Below are 24,806 nucleotides of genomic sequence, written 5' to 3' on the forward strand. Positions count from 1 at the left end.
ACTTTCATTGAAATATATAGTTGTGACCTCATTTCCTTGCCAATTTTTTGCTCTGCTCCTAGTCGAATTTTTTGCCGACATTATGATATGAAATAAGGCAACATTTTTCTTCCCTCTAGAGGAAAATAAGGACTAAATTCACTGAAAGTATATATGGATGTTGCAGGTTGAACAAAATGAATGAAAAACTAACCCTATGTAAAGAAACATTTGTATCCTTGTTGTGACTACTTGAATCATTTATCTAAGCCCTTCTAGAAGTATTTTCATCGTTGGAAAAAAAAATGTATGTGCGTCAACATTTTAGAATTGTGTCATGGGTTTTCTTTTTTGTGCAGAATTTGTGTCCTAAGATATATATTCTTGAATCCTGCACCGCAAATTTTAAGATCAATCTTAGCTTGATTCATGAAAGAGTTGTTATGGAATATCTATCTAGCAGAATTGGGCATGTCTCAAGATTGTAGAAGGTTCTGATTTGTAATGGTTCAGATCTAAGCATAGAAGACTAATTTAGTCAAACAACTAAATTCTTGTACATAATGTAGTAGAATGATAAGACCTTGTGCTTAGACCAACCCTATTACCATGACATAGATGACAATGTTCAATACACTTAAAATAGGAAATTTTAAACTAGAGTCGTTGATGCCTTGCAAACCAAAAAAACATAGCATCAGCCAACATATTAAAACACACATGGTTGTTCTAGTAACATAACACATTTCTATTGTTAGTACCAATAAAAATCAACAACTAGGCTTGTACCTCAGCAGCACCATTTGGAGTTATAGCCCCAACTGAACCAATACTCCCAAGGTTATTGGCACTCAATATTGATATATAAATTGAGCCCTAATTGTTGTTCATTTTTGGTTTCGAAACAAAGGTAGGAATTGAGGACTATCTCGTCTAGTACAATCTCAAAAATTCTTATTACTAGACCTAATTTGTGATGCTTTGATTGAAATATAAAGTTGTGACCTCATTTCCTTGCAAATATTTGGCTCTCCTCCTAGTTGAATTTTTGGCCTACATTATGATATGAAATAAGGCAACATTTTTCATCCCTATGGAGGAAAATAAGAACTGAACTCACTGGAAGTATCTATGGAGGTTGCAGGTTGAACAAAATGAAGGAAAAATTAACCCTATGTAAAGAAACATTTGTATCCTTATTGTAACTGCTTGAATCATTTATCTAAGACCTCTAGAAGTATTTTCATCATTGGAAAGAAAAGTTGTTATCTGCGTTAACATCTCAGACTTTATGTCATGGGTTCTCTTTGTTTTGTGTAATGATGAATCTGTGTCCTAAGATATATATTCTTAAATCCTACAGCATAAATTTTAAGAGCAAGCTTACCTTGATTCGTGAAACAATTGTTATGTAATATCTATCTAGTAGAATTTGGCATGTCTAAAGATTGTAGAGGGTTCTAAAGTGTGATGGTTCAGATCTAAGCATAGAAGACCAATTTTGTCAAACAACTGAATTCTTGTACATAATGCAGTAGAATGACAAGGCCTTGTTCTTAGACCACCCCTATTAGCATGAGATAAATGACAATGTTCAATACACTTAAAATAGGCAATTTTGAACTAAATTCGTTGATGCCTTGCAAATGCAAAAAAGATAGTAGCAGCCAACAAAGTAAAATACACGTGGCTTTTCCAGTAACATAACACATTTCTTTTGCTAATACCAGTAAAAATCAACAACAAGGCATGTACCTCAGTTGCAACATTAGGAGTTAGAGGCCCAACTGAACCAACACTGCCAAGCTTACTGGGGCTCAATATTGATATATAAATGGAGCCATAATTGTTGCTTATTTTCGTTTTTGAAAGAAAGGCAGGAATTGAGGACTATCTTGTCTAGTACAATCTCAAAAACTCTTATTAGTGGACCTAATTTTTTACGCTTTGATTGATATATACAATTATGACCTTATTTCCTTCCAAATATTTGGTTCTTCTCCTAGATGAATTTTTTTCCTACATTATGATATGAAATAAGGCAACATTCTTCATCAGTGTGGAGGAAAATAAGGATTGAACTTGCTGGAAGTATCTATGGAGGTTGCAGGTTGAATAAAATGAAGCAAAAATTAACCCCATCTAAAGTAACATTTGTATCCTTGTTGTAACTATTTGAATCATTTATCTAAGCCCTTATAGAAGTATTTTCCTCATTGGCAAACAAAATTGTTATCTGCATCAACTACTTAGACTCTATGTAATGGGTTCTCATTATTGTGTGGAATCTTTGTCCTAAGATATATGTTCTTGAATCCCGCACCGCAAATTTTAAGAGCAATCTTACCTATATTCATGAAACTGTTGTTATGGAATATCTATCTAGCAGAATTGGGCATGTCTAAAGATTGTAGAAGGTTCTAGGGTGTAATGGTTCAGATATAAGAACAGAAAACTAATTTAGTCAAATAACTAAATTCTTTTACATAATGCAGTATAGTGACAAGGCCTTGTGCTTAGACCATCCCTGTTAGCATGAGATAAATGAACACTCCCTGCTTAGGCCATTATTATCTGTATTTGAACTTTAAGAACACTCATGTCATGTAATAGCGAGTCACTAGGTTGAACCATAGTCATTGATGCCTTACAAACCAAGAAAAGATAGCATCAACCAACAAAGTAAAACACACATGTATGTTGCAGTGACAGAACACATTTCTATTGCTAGTACGAGTAAAAATCAATAATGGGGCCTGTACCTCAGCTGCAGCATTCAGAGTTAGAGGCCCAACTGAGCCAACATTGCGAAGCTTACTGGAACTCACAACTTGCAAAACAATTGAGCTTTAAGAACATGCACTAAGCTTAAAATAGGCTACATAAATTAAATCTTTCAACACATGTCTTTCAAACGATTCCCGATATGATGTTTCGAGCGATAGACTTACAAAGCTTCTATATCACAACCTACCGAGGACAATTCTCTTCTTATAGAGCTTCTATATCACAAGATACAAGATTCCAAACCGGTTAGTATAGGAAAGTTTCCTAAGCCCTCACAGAGAGAAACCCATTACCAGATCTCAGAGGTAAGGAAACCCCATGAAAGTATTAAAACCCCAACTTCCAAAATCAATTTGATGGTAATTTCAATACCCTTGTCGAATAGATATTTACCATTGTTGTAGAAATACGAATGGAAGAGTAAGGCGAGTGAGGAAATAACTAAGCGTTCTTACCACCTTAACAATGATAAGGAGGAAGTATGCACCTGTGAGAAAACATCGATAGGTAGAATCTGCTAGTAGAAGCCATTTCCATGAAACTTATTTGGAGAGATCTGACGAGGGGTATTGACATTGAAGCATATCAAGACAGGAATATCCTGTGTTTTCCAAATTGTTTGGACCTCAGAACCCTTGAATCCGGAAGCACGAGGAAGCACCAAGAACATTGAAGGTTTGGGGCTACGGTGGGGTGGGTGGTTACCCAAATCAAAGAAGGTATTTGCCTTGCACTTCTCTCTAGCAAAATGTGGCTAGCTATTCACATGCACAACTGACCAGCTAACCAAAATAGAGATTAAATAAATTTTTAATTAACTAATTTTACTACTGATACAAGCATATCCTGTGTTTTTCTGAATTGTCTGGACCTCGAAACCCTTCCATCCGAAAGCACCAGGAACACTGAGGGTTTGGAGCTGTAGTGGGGTGGGTGGTTACCCGAATCAAAGAAGGTATTCGCCCTGCACTTCTCTTTAGCAAACACGGTTAGCTATTCGCGTGCACAACCAACCGGCTAACCAAAATTAAAATTAAATAATTATTTAATTAACTAATTTTACATTAGGGGGTTTTTATTTTTATTTTAATTAAATTGGACGGCAGGTCATTGTTCAATCATCTAACAATGGATCTGGTGGTCAGGATTAGGACAGAAAGACAATTGGGGGAGTTGATTTCACAGGGGAATGCCTTACGGTGTAAAGATGTGCTGAGTCCAACCATATAAACATGAATCCATATAAAACTTTCAAATGTTGTAGAAACTATTTATCAAAGACATAATTTAATACAAAGGTGTTATTATCATAATATTAAAAGTCACATATCACTGTATAAAAAAAGAAAAATAAATATTTTTTTAATAATTTAACTTATAATAAGAATTTAATGTGAAGTTCAATGTGAAGCCATATAGTGAGTTACTCTACCCTTTACATTTGAAACTATAATATTACATATAAAAAAGTAGATACACATTTTTTAACTTATAAACACATTTTTAGCTAATATAGTTAAGATATATTATATTTTTGGAAGTAAAAATACATTCTTTAACATATATATTTTTGAAAATTAATTAGTTAATTAATTGAGAGGGGAAAAAATCTAAATATCTAAATTCAAATAATTATATTGTAAATATTATAATCATTTATCTTTATATTTTTAAAGTAATACATAGAGTTTTATATTTAAATATGGTGTGGTGAAAACATATAAATTTTTTAATCCATGAAAATTAGCATATTCATCATGTTGCATGTAATCACTCTTCTTGAGAGTTTTCTGAACAATTCTGATTTCACGGTGTTGCTAAAAAAACTAAATTGTTTTTTCTATTGCAACTTGAAAGAGTATCTTCGAAGATTTAGAGGCAATCTATGTTGGAAAGGTTATATAGTATGTAAATTTGGCATAATGTAAGCGATTTGTATTTATCTTCTACATTTGAATGACATTTTGTTTACCAATTTTTATGTTAGAGATCTTCTATATGTCACGGTTCTTCTCAAATTTATGCCTTACCGCTTTTCCTTTGGAACATCTGGTGTAATTGCTAGTTAACATGTTTTTAGATACATATTAAAAATATTATATTATCACTTATATGAATGTTAGTTTATAAATACTACATTTTTTTTGAATAATTCATCTATAGAAAAGTGTACCATGAGTACAATATTTTTTATTAAAATTATTTTATATTTTCGTAAGTAATTTTATTTCTAATCACATTTTCTATTCATTTCATTTCTAAATATCTATTCAATTTTATTTTATTAGATTTTATCATTTCTAATGTAACATCTAAGTTGTAAATATACCTTCCTCGAAAAATGACTAACTCATAATTTTTAATTATATCTTTTGGGAGGTTTATTTTATACCTCAAAATATCCCTAATTAATTTTTTTATAAAAATTCCCAATGGCATATGGGGTATGTTGTTAATTCACTATGTGATGTAAAGATCACTGGTTCGAAACTTCATAGGAAAAATTTCAACCATATCAAGGGCTTGTGTGGCCAAGATTGATAACTTAGATGAAACTTGGTCGGGATTTCTAAAGCCACATGTCAAACATAATGTAATCTCTAGACAACTTAGACAACATAAAAATAAACAAAATATATTGATAAAAATAAAAAATCAAACCAACAAATTAATTAATCCTGGTTACTTAGCTAATCTAATGAAAAGATACTTTAAAATAATAAAACAACACAATAAAATAATAAGGTAACCAATGCATGAATTCTCATTACTAAGCTAATGAGTCGAATACTTAACAAAATAATAGCACAGCCCAATAAAATAATCAAGTAAATGAGGAAAGAAAAATATATATTTCATATACCTAAAGAAGATTCTTAACAAAATATCAATTTAATGAATGCATTAGTGTTTCTAAAAAAAATCATTAATAATAGGACACAAATAAATGATAACATGAAAATAATAATAATAATATAAATGACTCCTCAATATTATAATTGAACTTTCAAAATCTATTAAAACATATTTTGCTCGTTAAAATTAACTTTCTAATAGAAATTTTGCTCCCAATAAACGAGTTAATAAGAATATCATACCAACATAAAAAAATTATTGAGCCTCATAAAAACTATTTAACTTAGTATGAAAGAGATATAATGTCTTGTTTTATCTTTTCCCTTAAACATTTTGACTTGTAAAATTACATAAAAATATAAATAAAATAAAATAGAGACAAATAATTATAATCATTAATAAAACATTCTAATTTGCTCGAATTACATAACATAATAAAAAATTAAAAAATTAAAAATAAAATAAATATTTTTATTTACAATTATAATTATAATTAATAATTAAATCATTTTAGATTTAATTTAATTCTAGATCTATCCAATATCTAGAGGGATCAAATCTCTTAAGGCGCAAATTTTTTTGAGTGAAATAATAATTGATATCTGTCCACTTAGTAAATCCAAAATTAAAATAAATCTAAAACAATTAAAATTAACCAATAACACAAGAAAACCAAAAAATATATTTCTATTACATTTATTTAGTTAATTTTAAATAAAATAATAATAAAAACTTTCAACCAACCCAACCCATGCAAAAGCAACCCTAACAATTTACGAATCTCTTAGAATGTGTCCAAAAAAAAGAAGACATTAACCCAACTAATTCAGTAATAACAAGAAGCTTTACCAGGATTAAGAAGCTGTTTTCACCTGGATTAAAAGGACTACCGTTTCTCTCTCTGATTGGCATTTTTTTAAATGAAAATAAAAAAATTTAGATCTGAGAAGCAAGCCAAACTTTTCTCCCAAATAAATACTTATATTTAAATAAATACCAAATTTCTGATAATACTAAACTTCTGATAAAGGCAAGCCCCGAAGTTTTTTCGTTCGATGTAAAAGAGACTAACTGCAATCATAAGCAGTATGTGTTGGCGATGTCCAATAGCAGGCTATGCAGCTTCTCCGGTGCACAGAAGAATGGACTATGGTCTGTGTCCACACTGTAAACCTTCTCTGGTGGCGAATTGGCAATAAGAACTGCTTGCTTGGCAAGAGAGAGCGCGTTATTTTTTGTAGTTTTGATATAAACTCTTCGAATAACCCCATACCGTTCAGCTGTGGTCTCCAGGCTAAGGTTTGTCAGTGCCCTGGATGGACCTGGTCGGAGCAACAGAGAAGCCAACGTGGCATCCTGTCAACATCAAATTATATTTAGTGCTACTCCTTTTAAGAGATTAATTAATAAATAAATAATATATATTTAGTGCTACTCCTTTTAAGAGATTAATTAATAAATAAATAATATCATCATTATTATGATAATTAATGCACTTACGAATGTCGAGGTTGTACCGTAGAACAAATCCTTCTGAATCTTTTTAGGCACTAGTGCAGATGTCGGAGGTTCTTCGATGCCATTACCAAAGCTATATTCAATATGCTCAACAACTCCGGTCGGCTTCATCTGCAGCGGCAATCAATCTTATCTCAGTGATATCTGTATTTTTATTTTGTTAAATATATCTTTATAAGTGCTAAAATCCTTACAATTTCCTTTACAATCTCCATTTCCCGCTGCATGGATTCTCCACCTCGAAACATACTGCTATACTGCTACCGCAATAAGATGCGGGAAATCTTCAGATCCACGAGCTACGCTAACGCCTCCCAAGCTCTGTCCCACTAACACTATCTGTCTCCTCCATAGCAATTATAAAGTTTTGTCAGGCAGAGAAGATGAAAATGTAAAGTGACACTGTAACAGATAGCAATTATAAAGTTTTGTCAGGCCGAGAAGATGAAAATGTAAAGTGACACTGTAACAGATACCGATTATAAAGTTTTGTCAGGCAGAGAAGATGAAAATGTAAAGTGACACTGTAACAGAGACCAGAGAAAATTGAAATTAACAAAGATCCAAAATAAGTGTGTGTTCTCAGAACTTTCAATTTCAGCGCGCTATTCCTAGCTTTAATTTCAGCTATTATATGATGTGTGTTTTTTATATGATTTAAGAAATATTCTAAAATTTGATAGATTTATTACTTAAAAAAAAATGTTGATCAACTAACATATTATCTCAATTTGTTCTCAGGTTCAATTTGTTCTCAGGTTCCTAACCAGGGTTGGAATTTGACGGGCATTTTGACCGTCATGAGGCATTTCACCTGTAAAATACGTTCTAAATTTTTAAATGACCGTTTAAGGTGAAGTGTTCTGAAATGTGAAGAACCTATTTTTGACGGGTTAAATTTTTTGAAAAATGTTATTAATAACTTATCTCGCACCATTCCATTAGCCGAAGATTTTTTTCTCTGGGAAAGGATATACTATAGTTTTGGGATGGTAATGTTGATCAAATATGGAATGGTCTGGTCAGCGAACAACATTAATTTGGAATCTTTGTGGACGATTTCCGGGATTTGTGCATGGTCTCCCTGTTTTTCCTCTTTCATCTTCGGTTCCAACAATAGCAAACCCAACGAATGTGGACCTGTTTTCTTTGTACAATCGAGTTCATGAATCAATCTAAGTGTTGTTGCGTGTAATGGTTCAATTCTTTGATTCTTTGATCATCGGAGACTATAAAACTGTTGACACGCTACATGATAGTTTGATTAGAAAAAACTTCTTCAAACTCATTGGCCTCTGAAGCCAATGTACCTAGTCCCTTGCAGAAATTTTGCAACACAAAATCTGTTGAAGAATCGAATGGAGGCAAAATCAGACCTACAGTCTAGAGACGATAGCTCGTTCAAATCTGGCAAATTTTGGCTAAAAGCGCTGCATCTGCTCCAAGATAATAGTAAGATGGAGATCTCTCCAATGCTAACGACGACAAAGATATGGTAAAAATTTTACTTTCTTGAAAAAATTAAGGACATTTTGCCCCGTAAAATGCCCTATGATTGGGAAAATTGCCAAATTCCAACCTTGTTGAAGGAAAACAGCGGCGCACGAGAGAATAGAATGAAGTGGTGGTCATATGCAAGTTCGGTTTCGAACTTTCCATGAAACCACGTTGTTATAACTTATAAGAATAGCCCTGAAACCAAATGCTAATACAGTAGAGGCATTTTGTATGAGTATGAAGATTCTGCGTGCAGGGGTAGGTTCTTAGTATCAAGAAGTAAAACAATCTACCCAAATTAATATCATTATTGTTGGCATTTCTTGTTCCATGAATTCCTTGGGTTTTTTTTAATATTCTATTGACTCCATTGGTTATGCGTGCATTTACTTATAATTTACCTATCCATTATCATTGTTGCCCTTAATTATTGGTTTCTAAAAATCCAATCCATGGAATGTTTGGATCATAGATTTGAATTACTACAAATTTAATTCATATATTTTTAATGCTTAGAAGAAGGGAACTATCCACAATGATTTGTATCATATTTTAACAAATTTTTGTTTTTGCACATTGTGGGAAACAATGAATCCCTCTATAACTGTTGTAGACTTTATTGTTTGATCACCTCACTAATCATGGCACACCCATTGCTTTAAATACAATTGCAGGACAACTCTGTTGTAGAAATTCTACTTTGCAATGCTTGGATATATGCTTCACATTTATTTTTCCAAGGACGACTCTATTGCTTGATCACCTCACTAATCATGGGACACCCATTGCTTTAAATATAATTGCAGGACAACTCTGTTGTAGAAATTCTACTTTGCAATGCTTGGAAATATGCCTTCACATTTATTTTCCAAGGACGAACCTTTTTCGAGTTCTCAATTTTTGATGGCCTCAATATTCAAGTACTCATTCTTTTATAAATATATAGATATATATCAAATTTTTATAATCCCATACCGTAAAATAATTAGTTATAGTTGTTGTACCATATTCTCGCAGATTTTTTAGCTTGCACTTTATTGGTAAATGGAGAGTGGAACAATCTACAATTGTTGCAGACTTTGTTTCTTAATCATTTCTCTAATCATAGATACTAATTTTCTTATAAATAATTGTAAGATAACTTTGTTTCAAAAATTCTATTTGGCAAGCTTTGGTTATACTTCTCCACGTTTACTTTTGCAATAGTGAGCCTTATTTCAATTTTCTATTTATGGTAGGTCACTTTTGCATTGGTAAACCTGGTTTAAGTTCTCAATTTATGGTAAGCTACAACATTCATAGACCCATGCTTCTATATATATAGAGATAGATATTGATTTTTTATAATTCAATATCGGTAAAAAAAAATTAATCACCATAGTTGGTGAATAATTTAGGGCTTATTATCCATCTTTTTTTCCATTTGAAAACATTGTGAATAGATTTATTGTTAGTAAATATATTATGAGTTGAACCCAAACAAAAATGGGTAACTCATGCAAACCCCACTACATCAGTCATCCACCATCCCTCACATCTCATCCCTAACATCTCGGTGTTGACTACTCGAGTTACTGCGTTGTTAATATTGGAAACATTGATTGCCATCTTGAGATCAAAATTGTGCACTTTGGCTCTTTTTATGCTTTGGCAATTATTACAAATAGAAGCTATAAATTTGTAGATATATATATATATATATATTATATGTATTTTTACTCCTAGGCTTCACAATTTTAGTCTTTCTCTACTTGATTTTGTGCCACAAGTGTTGTAAGCTTTCAATTTTTCACGGGTAAATCTGTTTAGGCCCCTTTTGATTTGATTTGTTGATGTGACTTGAGGTGCATGTTACATATGAATGTTTTAGCATGTCCCGGTCAAGGACAACAAGTTATGGAGATTTTATTGTTATTGTTCATGAAATTGCAAACTAAAATTCATGATTCAATAAATCTTTTCTATGTTATGGTCATTTTGTTTCTTTGCTTATAATAAATATGTGAAATTTTTTAACATACTTGTAATATTTAAGGGTAATATTTTAATCAAATCTTCATTGGTGAAGGGTTAATTTATTATTAAGACATCACTTTTGAAGGGAAAAATTTTAAACATAAGGTTTCTTGATGGGTAGCATAAAGACACAAAACGTCAAAAAACAATTGTCTGACGGGTAAAGAGGAATCCAAATTCCAACCCTGCTCCTATGTGATATTATAGTTCCTCAGAGAGTCATATGATATATACAAGTTAAATAGTGTCTGTAGCAGTTTAGATTGGACGATAAAATTTGTAGGAAACTTTTTTACTTAAATATTGTCTGGAGTACTTTGGATCGGAAAACTAGACTTGTAGGAAACCTCCCTACCAAAACATTGGACTACATCCACATAACTATGCTACAAATTTCTACCACACTTGCCATATTTTCCTCCTTACGTTTTTTTGGTAGAGTTTTAAGCTCGCAAGATTCGTGTGGAGAACATGGTTGAACTTAGCCATGTGGACTATGATTCGGTGACTACTTACCGGGATTTTATTTTTTGCCCACCAAGTGTTTTTTTAGCCTTCCAGTGAAGGGTACAAGTCCTACATTAGGAATGTCGAATGTTAAACACACATGGACAGCAAGAGAGAATATGAAAGATAAAACATGCAGTACATTTTTTATTAACATGAAATATACATTTATAGTACAATACGTGACTCTTGGGTTTCAGATCCCAAGGTCTCTTGGACTGCTTTGGTCTATTCGGCTTCCACACTAACCCATTGAGGATTAGGTGTCCAACATTCCCCCCTTTAATCCAAAGGGTTATGTATGAGTCCAAGAAGAGAGCTGTAATACAAAATGTGCAAAAAATGCATGGCAGCACTAGGCTGAATGTGCTCTATGAAATGTTGGTATAAAGGGCGGTGGTTTAAGGATGACCACCAACACTGGAACACTTAGTGCAGTTCCCCGAACTCTTCCAAAACTGGCAAGAAACTGAAGTTTTCTGCTAGAGGAAGTGATCCTATTGTTTTAAAGAGGGAAACCTTCAACCATAAACAGGAGGTCTCACCCCGCATAAAAGGTAAAACTTCAACCTGAAAAGGGAAGTCTCAACCTGTGATGGTTTAAGGATGACCAACAACTCTGGAATGCTTAATGCAATTCCTGGAACTCTTCCAAAACTGGCAAGAAGCTGGAGTCTTCTTCTAGAGTGTTATAGACATTTTTGTGCCTTACAGCTCTAAGCATGAAATGTCCATAATCCAAGGGATCGAAAGTCCCTAAAAGTGTTGTTCCTACCCCTAGAGGAACAAGGTCAACCAATGACAGCTTCTCCCAGAAGTTCTCCACCAGAAACTGCTCAAAACTAGTCAAATCAGGATCAATTCAGATGCTCCACTAGCTGTCTGCGTTGCAAAGCACCCAAATACACTAGCTAGGTGCGTTGCAACGCAGGTGAATGCACTACCAGGGTGCGTTGAGCGGGAAATGACAAATGGCAAAGTCATTCAACGAGGTGGAAAGACAATGGAAGCTTCCAGAATCTTCTCCAATGACACTTGCCTCACTGAATTCGACCAGTGATGAGTAAGAGGCTCTCAGTCTCCAAGTGGAAGTAAGAACTGACAGAGAGAAGCCACAAGTCAAAACATAAGCTGACTCATCCTCTCTACTTACATCTATATATGGATCCCTCATCCCAGAGATCCAGGAGGCTGGAATTTTGTACTTTGCAGAGAATTTATGTTGGTTTGAGATTGAGATTAGTGCATTGGGTGATTTATGCTTTGTTGGAGGTGAGGAAGGGATTCCTTTGCTGGGAGGTAGATGCTGGATCGGGACTCACTTGGTTGTATCTCTTCCTGGATCTTCTTATTGCATTAATAAAACTACTTGAGTTTCTTCTACATGCTTGTGTATTAGTGATGTTTTGTTATATTTGCATGTTTAGCTTAATCTGATCCTGAGCTTTTTATGAATATAAATCTATATCTTCGTGTAGTTTCCCTCTCTTGTGATTTTGCAGGAATTTGGTGAAGCTGGGCCAGTAAGGGAGCAGGGAGATGGAAGCTGTTGAAGAGGAGAGCGATTGGATCAACAAACTAGCGCAAGACACAGGTTAGTTTATCCTTCCTCTTCATTTACATTTCATAAAGAATAATACACAAGTAGTTTTCCTTGTTTGTTGCTAAGGCACTGTCACACCTTAGAGTGGGATAGGGGCGTTCTGAATAGATACTTTCCCAACAACAAAATGGCGACTCCGCTGGGGATCGTGTCTAGTTAGTTTATTTGTGTGTCTATTGTTGTTCATCTCATAAACTCATGAGTGGCGAATCGAACTGCATTTGCCATTTACAAATGCAAAGTAGAGATCTGCTACTCTAGTCCATTCACTGGGCCTATTTATGATCTGAACAATTGATCCAAAAATGCTCTAATTGCCCTTTGTGATAGCTCTTAGTCCTCCTTTAAATCATCCCTCTGATTGTACCTTACTGATAGCTTTTATTCGGCCAAAAACCATAGATTAAACTGCAAACCGTGACCCAGAACCCAAAGAAAATTCTCGTTTCTGCTTCAGCGCAGGCTCTGTGAAGAGACTCTTCATTTCAACGCAGGTCCCGAGAGGGCTTCCTACGCTGCAATTCAATTTCTCTGTGTAGCAGGTGCGTTGATCAGCCTAGCCCTGCCTAGCTGAGGTTCTTTGCTCACTTTTTCCAGTTTTGCCTCTGACTTTTGCAGCCTGTTATCAGTGTGTGTACCTATCTGAAAACCCCTTTTCTTTGCCTTAATTCCGCCTCAGTTGTATAAAAGAAACTGTATTTGTTTTTGTGTATTTGTTACGTCATTTACAGTTTCCCATTGCAAAAGTAAACCGATCATATTGTCGCCCTTAGATCTAGATCTATCGTAAGTGTCGTTTTGATCTTAGGAGAAAGTTTATTTGCTGTTGACAGTTGATTGCGCTTTTAATTTTGCCTTTTGGTTTGAATTTGTGAATTTCTAGTGTCGAAACAAGTGTTTACTTCAAAATCATAAAGTGTCGTAATCGTCTCTACCTTTTTGATTTCGAAAAGAAGCTTGTTTGTGTTTTTCACTTGAAATCGAATTCAAATTTGTACAACAGCTTTCTTTTTAGGCATCAATATTAAGAAAGTGAAAAACAAATACATGCACAAGTGCATTTGCATATTGACAGTTTGTATGGCTTGATTTAGGAAAAGTGCATTTACAGTGTGCTCTTTGCTCTTTGAGAAAAGATTGTGTCTTTCCTTTCCCCTTGTAGCTAGGATTTTCATTGTTGAAAAGAGATAAAAGCTTGCTTATCATCTTTAGACTGCATTTAGGAATTACATCTACATCTCGTGGTGATCCAAAAAGGCAAACTTCTAAGAAAGATCAACCTAAAATAAATTAAATGAACTTAACAACGCTTTGTAACTTAACGCACAACATAGAGGTATAGGCTAGAGACGTGTTCCGGCGTCGTAAAGCCTGGTAACTGTTGTCCTCACTGTTGGTTGGGTGATTCCTCCACTGTGAGACGATAAGTGCCAGTACAGATTGTGCTCCCACGTACCGTCGAGTATATATTGGGAGACCCCTATAGGCATAAAACCTTTATCCATAGGAAGCCGTGTCGGCCACCCTACTGATCGCAATGCACTGAACACAGCATTCGGGAAGATTGACCGCCCGTACCTTAAAAAGTATTCTGCGGTTTTGCGATTGGTTAGGCACACCCTCTACCTAGATCTCCAGAGCAGTCCCTTTCATTCCTTTTCAGACTCCTTAACAGAAAAGGTCCATCTGAGCACTTGTCACTTCAGGCTCATTAAAAATCGAAGGAGACTAGAGTCATCTTTTGTTTTTTCTCGACTCTTTAAAACTGAAAAAATAAAGTTGTGTCAAAGCGTGTTAAAATTTATTTTAAACGGAATATTCATACCCTTTTTCCTGCGTTGATCTTTAGGTTGAGAAAATGGAGTCTACCAACCAAGGAATTCCCCTTGGTGGAAATCCTAGTCCCTTCTCCTCTTGGGGAGATGTTGGTGCGCCCCATATGGCCACATTGTCGCTTCCAGGACTGACAATTGGCTTGCCAGTTTGGCTCTTCTCAACCAATGTCGTTCAGAACACCACTATTCCTGAGCAGTCGAATCAGCAGTTAGACGAGTCCAGAATTTCCCACCAACCTTCTACTTCCTCTAATTCTTCCTCTCTTCCTTCCTCTTCGCTTGACGGGACTGGTAAAGCTAAAAACCAAGTTCCTAAGGAGAAGAAGGAGAATAAGAAGAAAGAGAAGAAGAAGAAGGAGCCAAACGCAAATAAGGGAAAACAAGTGTCGTCTAATGAAAATCCACACACTGCACTGACCAGGCCTAAATCGCCATGTGTCATTTGCAAGGGAGACCACTTTCAAAGAGATTGTCCCTGCATCCCTCGGATACTAAGGGACTGGTCTCCCCGTTTGCACAATACGCTGGCGTCAACCTCTGATAGCCATGTTGAAAGCACACCGTCAACTAGCGGAAGTGAAGTCCCAGGACAAAAAGGGAGAGCTAGATCTCCCTGTAAACTGTGCGAAGGCGATCACGCTATCCACCGTTGTCCCTTCTTAGATGAAGCTAAAAGAGTTTTGGATGATCGTCCGGTTTCACCGTTACGACTTCCTCCTGGATATAAAAAACTCTTGCTGAGTCCTTCGTTAGTTGAGAATCCAGCTGGCCCGCTCAAGTGGTCAGCTGAAGCGCCTGTCATTGAAGATGAACCGGCTGAATCCATACCCAACGAAAGTCAAAAGGTCAAGGTGGCAGTTGACCCAGTCTTGCCTTCAGAGGATTTATCTTCGAATGACACAGTCACTGAAGAGAACAAGGATGACACCGTCCAAATTCTCTTCATCAACACAGACTTCGACGAACAAGGGGGCAACCTACCCATTCCTTTATCGCAGGAAGGAAGTTCGTCAGAGCCATACCCAGCCGTCTACTCGGTCCCACCACCAAGCAACCTATTTGTCTCCTTCGACTGGAATCAACTAGGCAAACCCCGTTTACCAGCAAGCATACCATTCAGAATTATCGTCCAAATATATAGAATGGTCATGGCTGGTACCATCATAGATGAAGGGGCTTTTGTGAGTATCCTTTCCTCTACTGCTTGGAAAGCGCTTGGTTCGCCATCGCTTTTTCCTGAGATGAGAAATCTGACAGGATTTGATAAAGGAACCAGTCGACCTTTAGGGATCCTCCCCAATGTGCCCATAACATTGAAAGGGAAGACCGTTCAAATGAACGTGATGGTCGTTCAAGGACCCTTGGATTATAACCTACTCCTTGGACGAGACTATATTTATTGCATGGGAGCCATCGTCTCCTCACTCTTTAGAGTAATGTGTTTTCCGCACGAAGGAAGAGTGGTCAAGCTCGTGGACGAACTTTCATTTCCCGGATCACGCATCGCAAATAGTCATATACCATCCCTAAATGGTCTCTTCACGCAAGAAATGTCTCAACCCACGGTCCGTCCTCCCGATGAGCGCGAGTAATTCAGAAGGATATGACTGGAACCCAGGGGGCATGCGTCCTGGTCTGCTTCAGTAGGAAAACTTCAGGTATAGGGTAGGTTTTCGCGGGAGAATATGACTAGTCTGTACCCCGTCCGTGATTGGAAGAGGGGTTATTCTAGAATAAGATTCTTTTGTCAAAGTTATGTAAGTTTTGTCGGCGCCGCTTACCTTTGTTTATCTCGGTAGACATCTTCGAAGAAGTGTTTTGTTTGCACCGCGAATAAAACAGCCTTTGAATAACCTGGAAGAGGTAGGCCTTTCTTGATAGAACAAATGTTTTGTCTGCAAATTGAGGGGTAACCTTGAAATCATATTCTATACCTGGGGCATGCAAACCTTTTGGAGTGCAAGCAAGGGGCGGCTAGCTATTTTTTAAATTTTTAGGTCCTCCCTTTAAACCTGTAGGCTAACCCTTTAAACTCGCAGGATTAGTCGTTTCCGAACTTGCATAACGAAAGGATGCGGAGCAAAGCTTTGTAAGGCGCAAGCTCCATAAAAAATGGCATCTTATATGAGACATTCTTATCATATGACTGGATAATCGAGCAATTTTAGCACATAGTTCATGCTCGTTAAAAAATAAACATAAGACTGAGCAAGTGTTTCAATACGCGTTTAAGCTCGTTAAAAAATGAACTATCCTCCGATAAATAACCACTGTGAATGTAACATTATCAGCCATTAAAGCCTTGGTCGTGTTTGCACCGTCACCTCCACTTTTCCATTGGCCGATCATTCACCTCCATTTGATTGTTTACCCATTTTGAGGAACAGCTGCGAAGAGTGATTTCACTAGCCATCGTTGTGACACTGTCGTGCTTGGAAAATTCCAACCCTTACCTGGAATCAGCTGCTACCCATTTTATCACTCGGTCCTCAAAAGACGATTCTTCTTTAAGCTCTTTTCATCTGACTCGTAAAATATGAAAAGATTGCCAAGTTTTGGCCTTCCAGCTCGTTAAAGCGACCGGAATAGCTATCCCTCCTCTAGATTTTAATCTTTTTGGACCTGAGGGATTATTGCACAAAAATATCGAGCGCTTGTTTTGTTCGGCTCGTTAAAACTATCGAAAATTCATCCCTTCTGTATTGTTTTATACTTTTTCGGACTTAAGGGATTAGATGACGAAAAAGGAATTCCGGAGTTAAATTTACGTACCTTTTCAGACTCTCTAAAAATGAAAAGGACCAAGTTATCCTTGTCGTTAAACTCGTTAAAAACATTAATAGTGACAAACTTGTCTTTAGACGAGAACGAGTTTCACTATCTCTAGGCTCGTTAAAACATAGCGATGGGTTTGCCCGAAGGGAAAATTATAGAACAAGCATATGTTATCCTCCTCAAGCTTGAAAAAAATAAAGAGGTACTGGTCAGCAATGACTGGGGAAAAATTGGGAAGAAACTCAAATAATCTTTGTTGGTAGCAAGTCGCTCTTGAACATGACACTTCCACTCCGTGCCTGAGTCGGGTTGGGTTGTTTCGTTCACCGGTCACATCACCATGGTCTCGCCATACCATCCACATTTGGGGTAAATGCTACCAATCCATCACATAAGTGTCGCCGATATGTTCAAGAGAAGTCATCTAGAGAAGTCACCCGTGTCCCATCCACTACCATACATTATACTTCATTCTTTCATGACCGCCACCCTGAACCATATATCATCAGATTGTTTTCACCTCCATCAAAATCATTTGCTCCGTTCCGTGTCATTGATGTGGGATTCATCAAGGCCCTCCTTTGGCAGATCGCTTCTTGTCGACATCAGCTCATTATCCAAGAAGTTGATCTAGGAACACCCCATTCAGTACTTTGAAGCTTGCATGCCTCAATGGCAAGTTTCTCACTTCCGGCGACAGGTATACATCAATGACCTTCGACCAAAAGATTTTGTGTGGTGTTCGACGCCAAGTCCTTTATTCACACCATGTGAATTGTACTGCAGTACCTTGAGGGTCATCATCCTTATCAGTGATTCCTCTCGCGTTTGTTAACAGTTTACATCATCGACTGGTAATCAAGCGATGTCTTTCCATGTTCGACTTCAAAACATTTTTCACATGGATCGACTTGTACTTCGAGTGAAGATCGGACGAGATTGAAGACCCCGGATCTAGTTTCATCCATCCGGGCTGCGATATATATTCAGGAAAAATAAAGACATTGACATGTACAACATTACAACACAGATGATCATCCTACCAAAAGGATGATGACTTCATTAGAATCATCAGTCTACCATCAGACGATTGTCTGTCCTATGTACATAAAAATGAATTTATAAAGCTGAGCATGGGAATGCCCTCCTCAGCTAGATCATGAAAAAAGTATGAAAATAATGTATTGTATTGTATTTTATTACAGGTCTCCTCCCAGCATTGAAAGAACTTCAGATCCTCCTAATAAAGCATTTCACCAGATAAACGACCTCATACTTTAGGGGGCAACTGTTATAGACATTTTTGTGCCTTACAGCTCTAAGCATGAAATGTCCATAATCCAAGGGATCGAAAGTCCCTAAAAGTGTTGTTCCTGCCCCTAGAGGAACAAGGTCAACCAATGACAGCTTCTCCTAGAAGTTCTCCACCTGAAACTGCTCAAAACTAGTCAAATCATGATCAATTCAGATGCTCCACTAGCTGCCTGCGTTGCAAAGCACCCAAATACACTGGCTAGGTGCATTGCAACGCAGGTGAATGCACTACCAGGGTGCGTTGAGCGGGAAATGACAAATGGCAAAGTCATTCAACGAGGTGGAAAGACAATGGAAGCTTCCAGAATCTTCTCCAATGACACTTGCCTCACTGAATTCGACCAGTGATGAGTAAGAGGCTCTCAGTCTCCAAGTGGAAGCAAGAACTGACAGAGAGAAGCCACAAGTCAAAACATAAGCTGACTCATCCTCTCTACTTACATCTATATATGGATCCATCATCCCAGAGATCCAGGAGGCTGGAATTTTGTACTTTGCAGAGAATTGCTGTTGGTTTGAGATTGAGATTAGTGCATTGGGTGATTTATGCTTTGTTGGAGGTGAGGAAGGGATTCCTTTGCTGGGAGGTAGATGCTGGATCGGGACTCACTTGGTTGTATCTCTTCCTGGATCTTCTTATTGCATTAATAAAACTATTTTAGTTTCTTCTACATGCTTGTGTACCAGTGATGTTTTGTTATATTTGCATGTTTAGCTTAATCTGATCCTGAGCTTTTTATGAATGTAAATCTATATCTTCGTGTAGTTTCCCTCTCTTGTGATCTTGCGGGAATTTGGTGAAGCTGGGCCAGTAAGGGAGCAGGGAGCTGGAAGCTGTTGAAGAGGAGAGCGATTGGATCAACAAACTAGCGCAAGACACAGGTTAGTTTATCCTTCCTCTTCGTTTACATTTCATAAAGAAGAATACACAAGTAGTTTTCCTTGTTTGTTGCTAAGGCACTGTCACACCTTAGAGTGGGATAGGGGCGTTCTGAATAGATACTTTTCCCAACAACATAGAGGAAGTGTTCTCAATTTTGTTCCTGGAATTCTTCCAAAACTGGCAAGAAGCTGAAGTCTTTTGCTAGAGGAAGTGTCCCAGATTGCCAACTGAAGGCATGTTCATGGGCATCTTTGTCTCTGGCTACAACTCTGAAACTGGTGTGGTAGGTTGTGGCTCAGGCTCGCTTGATGTGACTTTGAAGCTTGTAGATGACCATCATTTCCCCCCCTTTCAGATACAAGGTGAGATGATGGAGGAAACTCAACTGCAAGACTGTTCAATATTCTGGAACAAGTTCTGACATGTGTTTGGAATATCTTCTTGGTTGTTGATGCCCATTGCCAAGAAGCGATCCATCCAAGATGAATCTTTCTTCTTGCAGGACGTTTATTTCTGAAGCATCTATGTGAAGGATGGCTAGTTTTATGACAGTGCTTACATGGATGAAGATCAAAACAGTGATCTTTCAGATGGCCAACTCGATCACAATGTTGGCATTTCACAATCTGTTGTTGTTGTTGTTGCGGTGGAAGAGGAATAGAATCTGGAACAGCTGGAGGTGAACTGTCATGAATAAATCCAGCACTCTGAAACTGAATGGGCTTGGAGTAGTCTGGAATATGAAAGGACAAGTCCTTGTCATATCCAAGACCAGTTCTGTGCTTGTTGTGGACAAGCTGTTCCCAAGGTCTGATGATGGTCTTGGGAAGTGCAAACTGAGTTTCTGCATCTGCATGTACAACTACTGATTTATTTGAATGAACAATAACATTATTAACTTGCTGTTGATGGGTGCTTGTCTCAATGTTCTGAACAAAAACATGTTCAGAATGATGTCTATTTTGATGTAGCTCTTCTTTCTGTAGCTGTGATTCAAGCAACAAAAAATCAATCTTTTCCTGTGCATTTTGTAGACATGTCTGAATTTCAGAGAGAGGTCCTATGCTGATTTGTAATGTGTCATCAACAGTAGATAATATCAGAGTTTTAAGGGACTATAATACTTCACTGATTCTGGCCATTTTTTCTTCAATGTTTGATTTACACCTTAAAAACTGATCACAACTACTACTCAATGCAGAAAAGTAATATCCACTCACAGTACACAGCAATATACTTTATAAATGTCAGCAAATGATCAGTGTGCAACATAAAAGATTACAATCAGCTCACCAAACTCTTTATGCAGCAGTCGAATCAAGGAATGTCAAGCTCTGTGACATAACACTTAGCCCGTCAATTCAACATCATCATCAGAGTCTATCCATCAGCGTATTCAGTCAATAATACTTGGTAATGCAAGACTTATCTCTGAAACCCTAGAATGTGAAATCATACTCCACTTCATCAATACATGTCTATAGATCAACAATGTCAGCAGTACCAACTCAATAGTTGCTTTATCATAGGCATTTACAAAGAATAATGTGTCAATACTGTCATATCAAATCTCTAAATCTAATCTCTGTTTAATGCAAACAGTCAACAACACTCCTTTCATCAAACAATACAATCAGCATACTCCTCCAAGGATATTATAGATCCATGCATCCAAAAAAACTATGTGGGTCCTCGAAAACCTGCCTGTGTGCCGCACTGCATATTATTCATTTCAAACGCCATTTATAAGTAAAGTAGTCTCTCCAGAATCCTTGTGGAAGGCATGGGTAGATATCGCTTTTCCTCCTCTACTAACGCTGACAATGATATGTATAGTCTATACACACCCAAGTGCTTGGCAAATGTGCAAAAGTCGAGAAGAAAAACTAATGGCAGGATCATATGATAGTTTCAAATACCACTGGACAGCGCGCATTCAATATTTAAAACAACGCATTCAATATTATTGAATCGTTTCATATATCACTGTATATAACCATGCTACCAATATATATCACCGTATATATATATATATATATATATATATAGAGAGAGAGAGAGAGATATATATATATATATATATATATATATATATATATATATATATATATATCACTTCAAAAGCAGTTCAAATGCAGTTTGATACCACGAACGCAAATCCAAAAAAACAGATGTTTAAGAGCAGCGTTTTAAAAAAAGGAGTGTATCATTTAAGAACTTCGTGTAGCCCTTCTAAGGCGTCTGGAAGATACCTCACGCAGAAGTATCAAAAAGACAATAACATAACCAGAAATTGGGCCATAGATGAAGCTACATTGAAGTCAGGCTTCCAGAGGTTGAAAGATTTTCCACGACCTTTTTGGTTGGGTCTCTTTGTAGAGGGGACACGATTTACGACAGCAAAGTTACTTGCAGCTCAAGAGTATGCTAGATCTACAGGCCTTCCAGTGCCACGCAATCTGCTCCTTCCGCGTACCAAGGGCTTTGTTTCAGCTGTCAGCAACCTTCGGTCATTTGTTCTGGCGATCTATGATATAACTGTTGCTATTCCAAAGGAAGAGCCATCTCCCACAATGTCGCTTAATATGCACATGAAGTACTGTAGGCTGATCCTTACATCAGAGCACCTACGAGGATGCTTCCAGCGAATGTGTTTCCAAAAACAAGCTTGGGGAAGATGGTACGATGTCACAAGAAGATGAGGTTGAACAATTTACAAATAGGTCGATGGCATCCACAGAATTTGAAACGATAAATTTTGAAAGTTTTATTGTCTTTTTTTTCAGAAAAATGAAATGGCTCCTTCCACCATTCACACAGCCTCAGTTTGAAGAATCTCAAACATTCACCATATCAGGCGTTAACCATGTCAAGCGTTAACCAACAGATGCACAATAGCAGATAGATGCGTTATGGCAAAGTATGGGATAGAGGAGTTACAAGTCACGCCGAAAAAGGAACCTGGGATGTGTGCTCTGATACAGTGTGCCACAGCATTCAAGTTTAATGGCTATTCAAACACATTCAGTAACGCAGGTGAATTGTCAGGCAGTAGAGGTGCAGGTGTAATGACGCTCTTTTTTAAACGTTTATGATAGTCAGAGAATGATTATTGTATTCAGAAGAACAGGCAGGCATAATTAATGGAGCGTTACAGGTAATGAAGACTAGGCGAGCACTATTCAAGGCAGCTCAGACCGGTTGCTCAGGGAATAACAACATCTCATTTTTTAACTAAAGGATAAACCCTGAGGAAGAAAACTACACAGGCTACACATCATGGCTCCGATACCATGTTAAACACACATGGACAGCAAGAGAGAATATGAAAGATAAAACATGCAGTACATTTTTTATTAACATGAAATATACATTTATAGTACAATACGTGACTCTTGGGTTTCAGATCCGAAGGTCTCTTGAACTGCTTTGGTCTATTCGGCTTCCACACTAACCCAATGAGGATTAGATGTCCAACATCGAAAAAAAGGTTTCAATTTTCCAGTGGTATTGCATGTCTGGAGTACTGTTTACATACTCGAGTGTCTCAATCCCCATCTTCTAGTCAACCAGTATCCGCCCCGATGGTTACTCAAGTAAACCATTTTTTTCTCCAATATATTACTCTCAAGCTAGTTTTGAGGACACTTTTCCTTTGTTGGTCCCACCCTCTCCTTAATGTCGTATGTTGGAGCTTTCTGGGTCGTTTTCTACCAGTTCTCTAGAAACGGGTCTATCTTTTCTGATTTTCACTGGAGTTTTATCGTCTTTTATGGTTTGCTCCACTAATGGTGGTATCCCAGTCGTGACGCAGGCTTTTTCAAACACGCCTATCAATACAGTGCCTTTACAATCGGCGGGGGATGTTTCTCCCGAGTACCCTAGGTCTCAAGAGGGTCAAGCTCATGTAGAGGATGGATTGTGCCCAATGACTTTGGAAGTGGATATAGATAATCCTCACACACTAGATTCAGGTGATAAAGAGGTCAATATCGATAAGAAAAAGAAGTTGTTTTAAAGAGGGGCTCCTTTCTCGTCCCCCACAATTTATGCCTTTGGAATGATGTGGAGATGTCCCATGTTGTATATCTTACAAAGAAATCCTTGGTAGGTCATGCTCATGGCCGCAAATTTGGTAAAGAGACCATTGTCGAATGGTGGGACTAGATTGTCTGTGTGAGGGTTTTAGAGGTTCCGAAGATCTTTACGCTCACAAGAGGATGGACTCAGCTCATTTTCAAATTGCATTGAGGAGGTTCAAATTGTAGCAAAATATCTTTGCTCCATTGATTCTACTCCCATTATCTTGAAATTGAGGTTGTCTACTTTTGATGCCAGTAGGGAATGACTTGATGTGGTTCCTGTTCCGGTGGGTTTCTAGGGTTGCGGACTCACATGTGGAACCCCAATTTTTTTACAAATATGGGGAATAACCTAGGAGGTTTCTCAGAGGATAACTACTCTTTTTAGGAGTCGAGGGATTTATCTATGGTTAGGATTCTTATTAGTTTAGATCTCATAAATAAGCTTCATGATGCAATGAACATTGTGATTGATGGGGTTAGGCTGCAAATTCTTGATTATGAAGGGCTTCCCTTCTACTATCAAAGGTGTCATAAACATGGAAATTTAGCCAAAAGTTGTAGGCTTCCCTTCAAGAATGGATCATTTTGTGAACATGCCACCAAAAAACAAAGGACTAAGGCTATGGTGGTGGATTTTGATGGTGGTTGTTTTGGTGAGGGGTTGGAGGAGGATTTTCTGACATCGTTGGGCACTACGATTCCAAATTCATAGCTCATTGATTTGTTGATCTCTTTCTTGTCTATGTCCATGGTGGCTCTAATCGCCTCTAAATACGTGTTGGCGTCACACTCCCCATCTTTGGGTACCTCTGAACGTTTTCGTATGGTCTCTTTACTTGTTAGTTCTTTTTAGAACTTGGCAAGGATTGGGTTTTTTTCTTCTATAGGTACGAGTGTGGTTAATCTTCCCAAAGTTTTTCACCCCTTTTTCCGTTGTAAATATTACTGGCTCCATCATTCCTAGGTCCTTGGGATACACTTCTCCTAGGGCATAAGTTTATTCAAGGTATTTTGGTATTTTGTATGGTAGTGACATTTTTCACAACCTCAAGTCAAGGATTATTCTCTCTATGCCTGATGGTTTCTCGCAAGTGTTGGGACACATTTTGGGTTCTGTCATTGAATCGAAGGGTAGGGTAACAATTATGATA

At 37.1% G+C, this 24,806-nt stretch overlaps 2 pseudogenes; one reads left to right on the plus strand and one right to left on the minus strand.

Annotated features, from left to right (window-relative positions):
* Positions 1 to 6,479: 6,479 nt before the first annotated feature.
* LOC149263701 (methylesterase 17-like) lies at positions 6,480 to 21,313 on the minus strand (annotated as a pseudogene).
* A 389-nt stretch (positions 21,314 to 21,702) lies between these two features.
* LOC149263702 (1-acyl-sn-glycerol-3-phosphate acyltransferase 2 pseudogene) lies at positions 21,703 to 22,665 on the plus strand (annotated as a pseudogene).
* Positions 22,666 to 24,806: the final 2,141 nt, after the last annotated feature.

Source organism: Pinus tabuliformis, chromosome 6, assembly GCF_031772625.1.
Source record: "Pinus tabuliformis cultivar Carrire ecotype Pingquan chromosome 6, CPIR1, whole genome shotgun sequence".
Taxonomy (NCBI): domain Eukaryota; kingdom Viridiplantae; phylum Streptophyta; class Pinopsida; order Pinales; family Pinaceae; genus Pinus; species Pinus tabuliformis.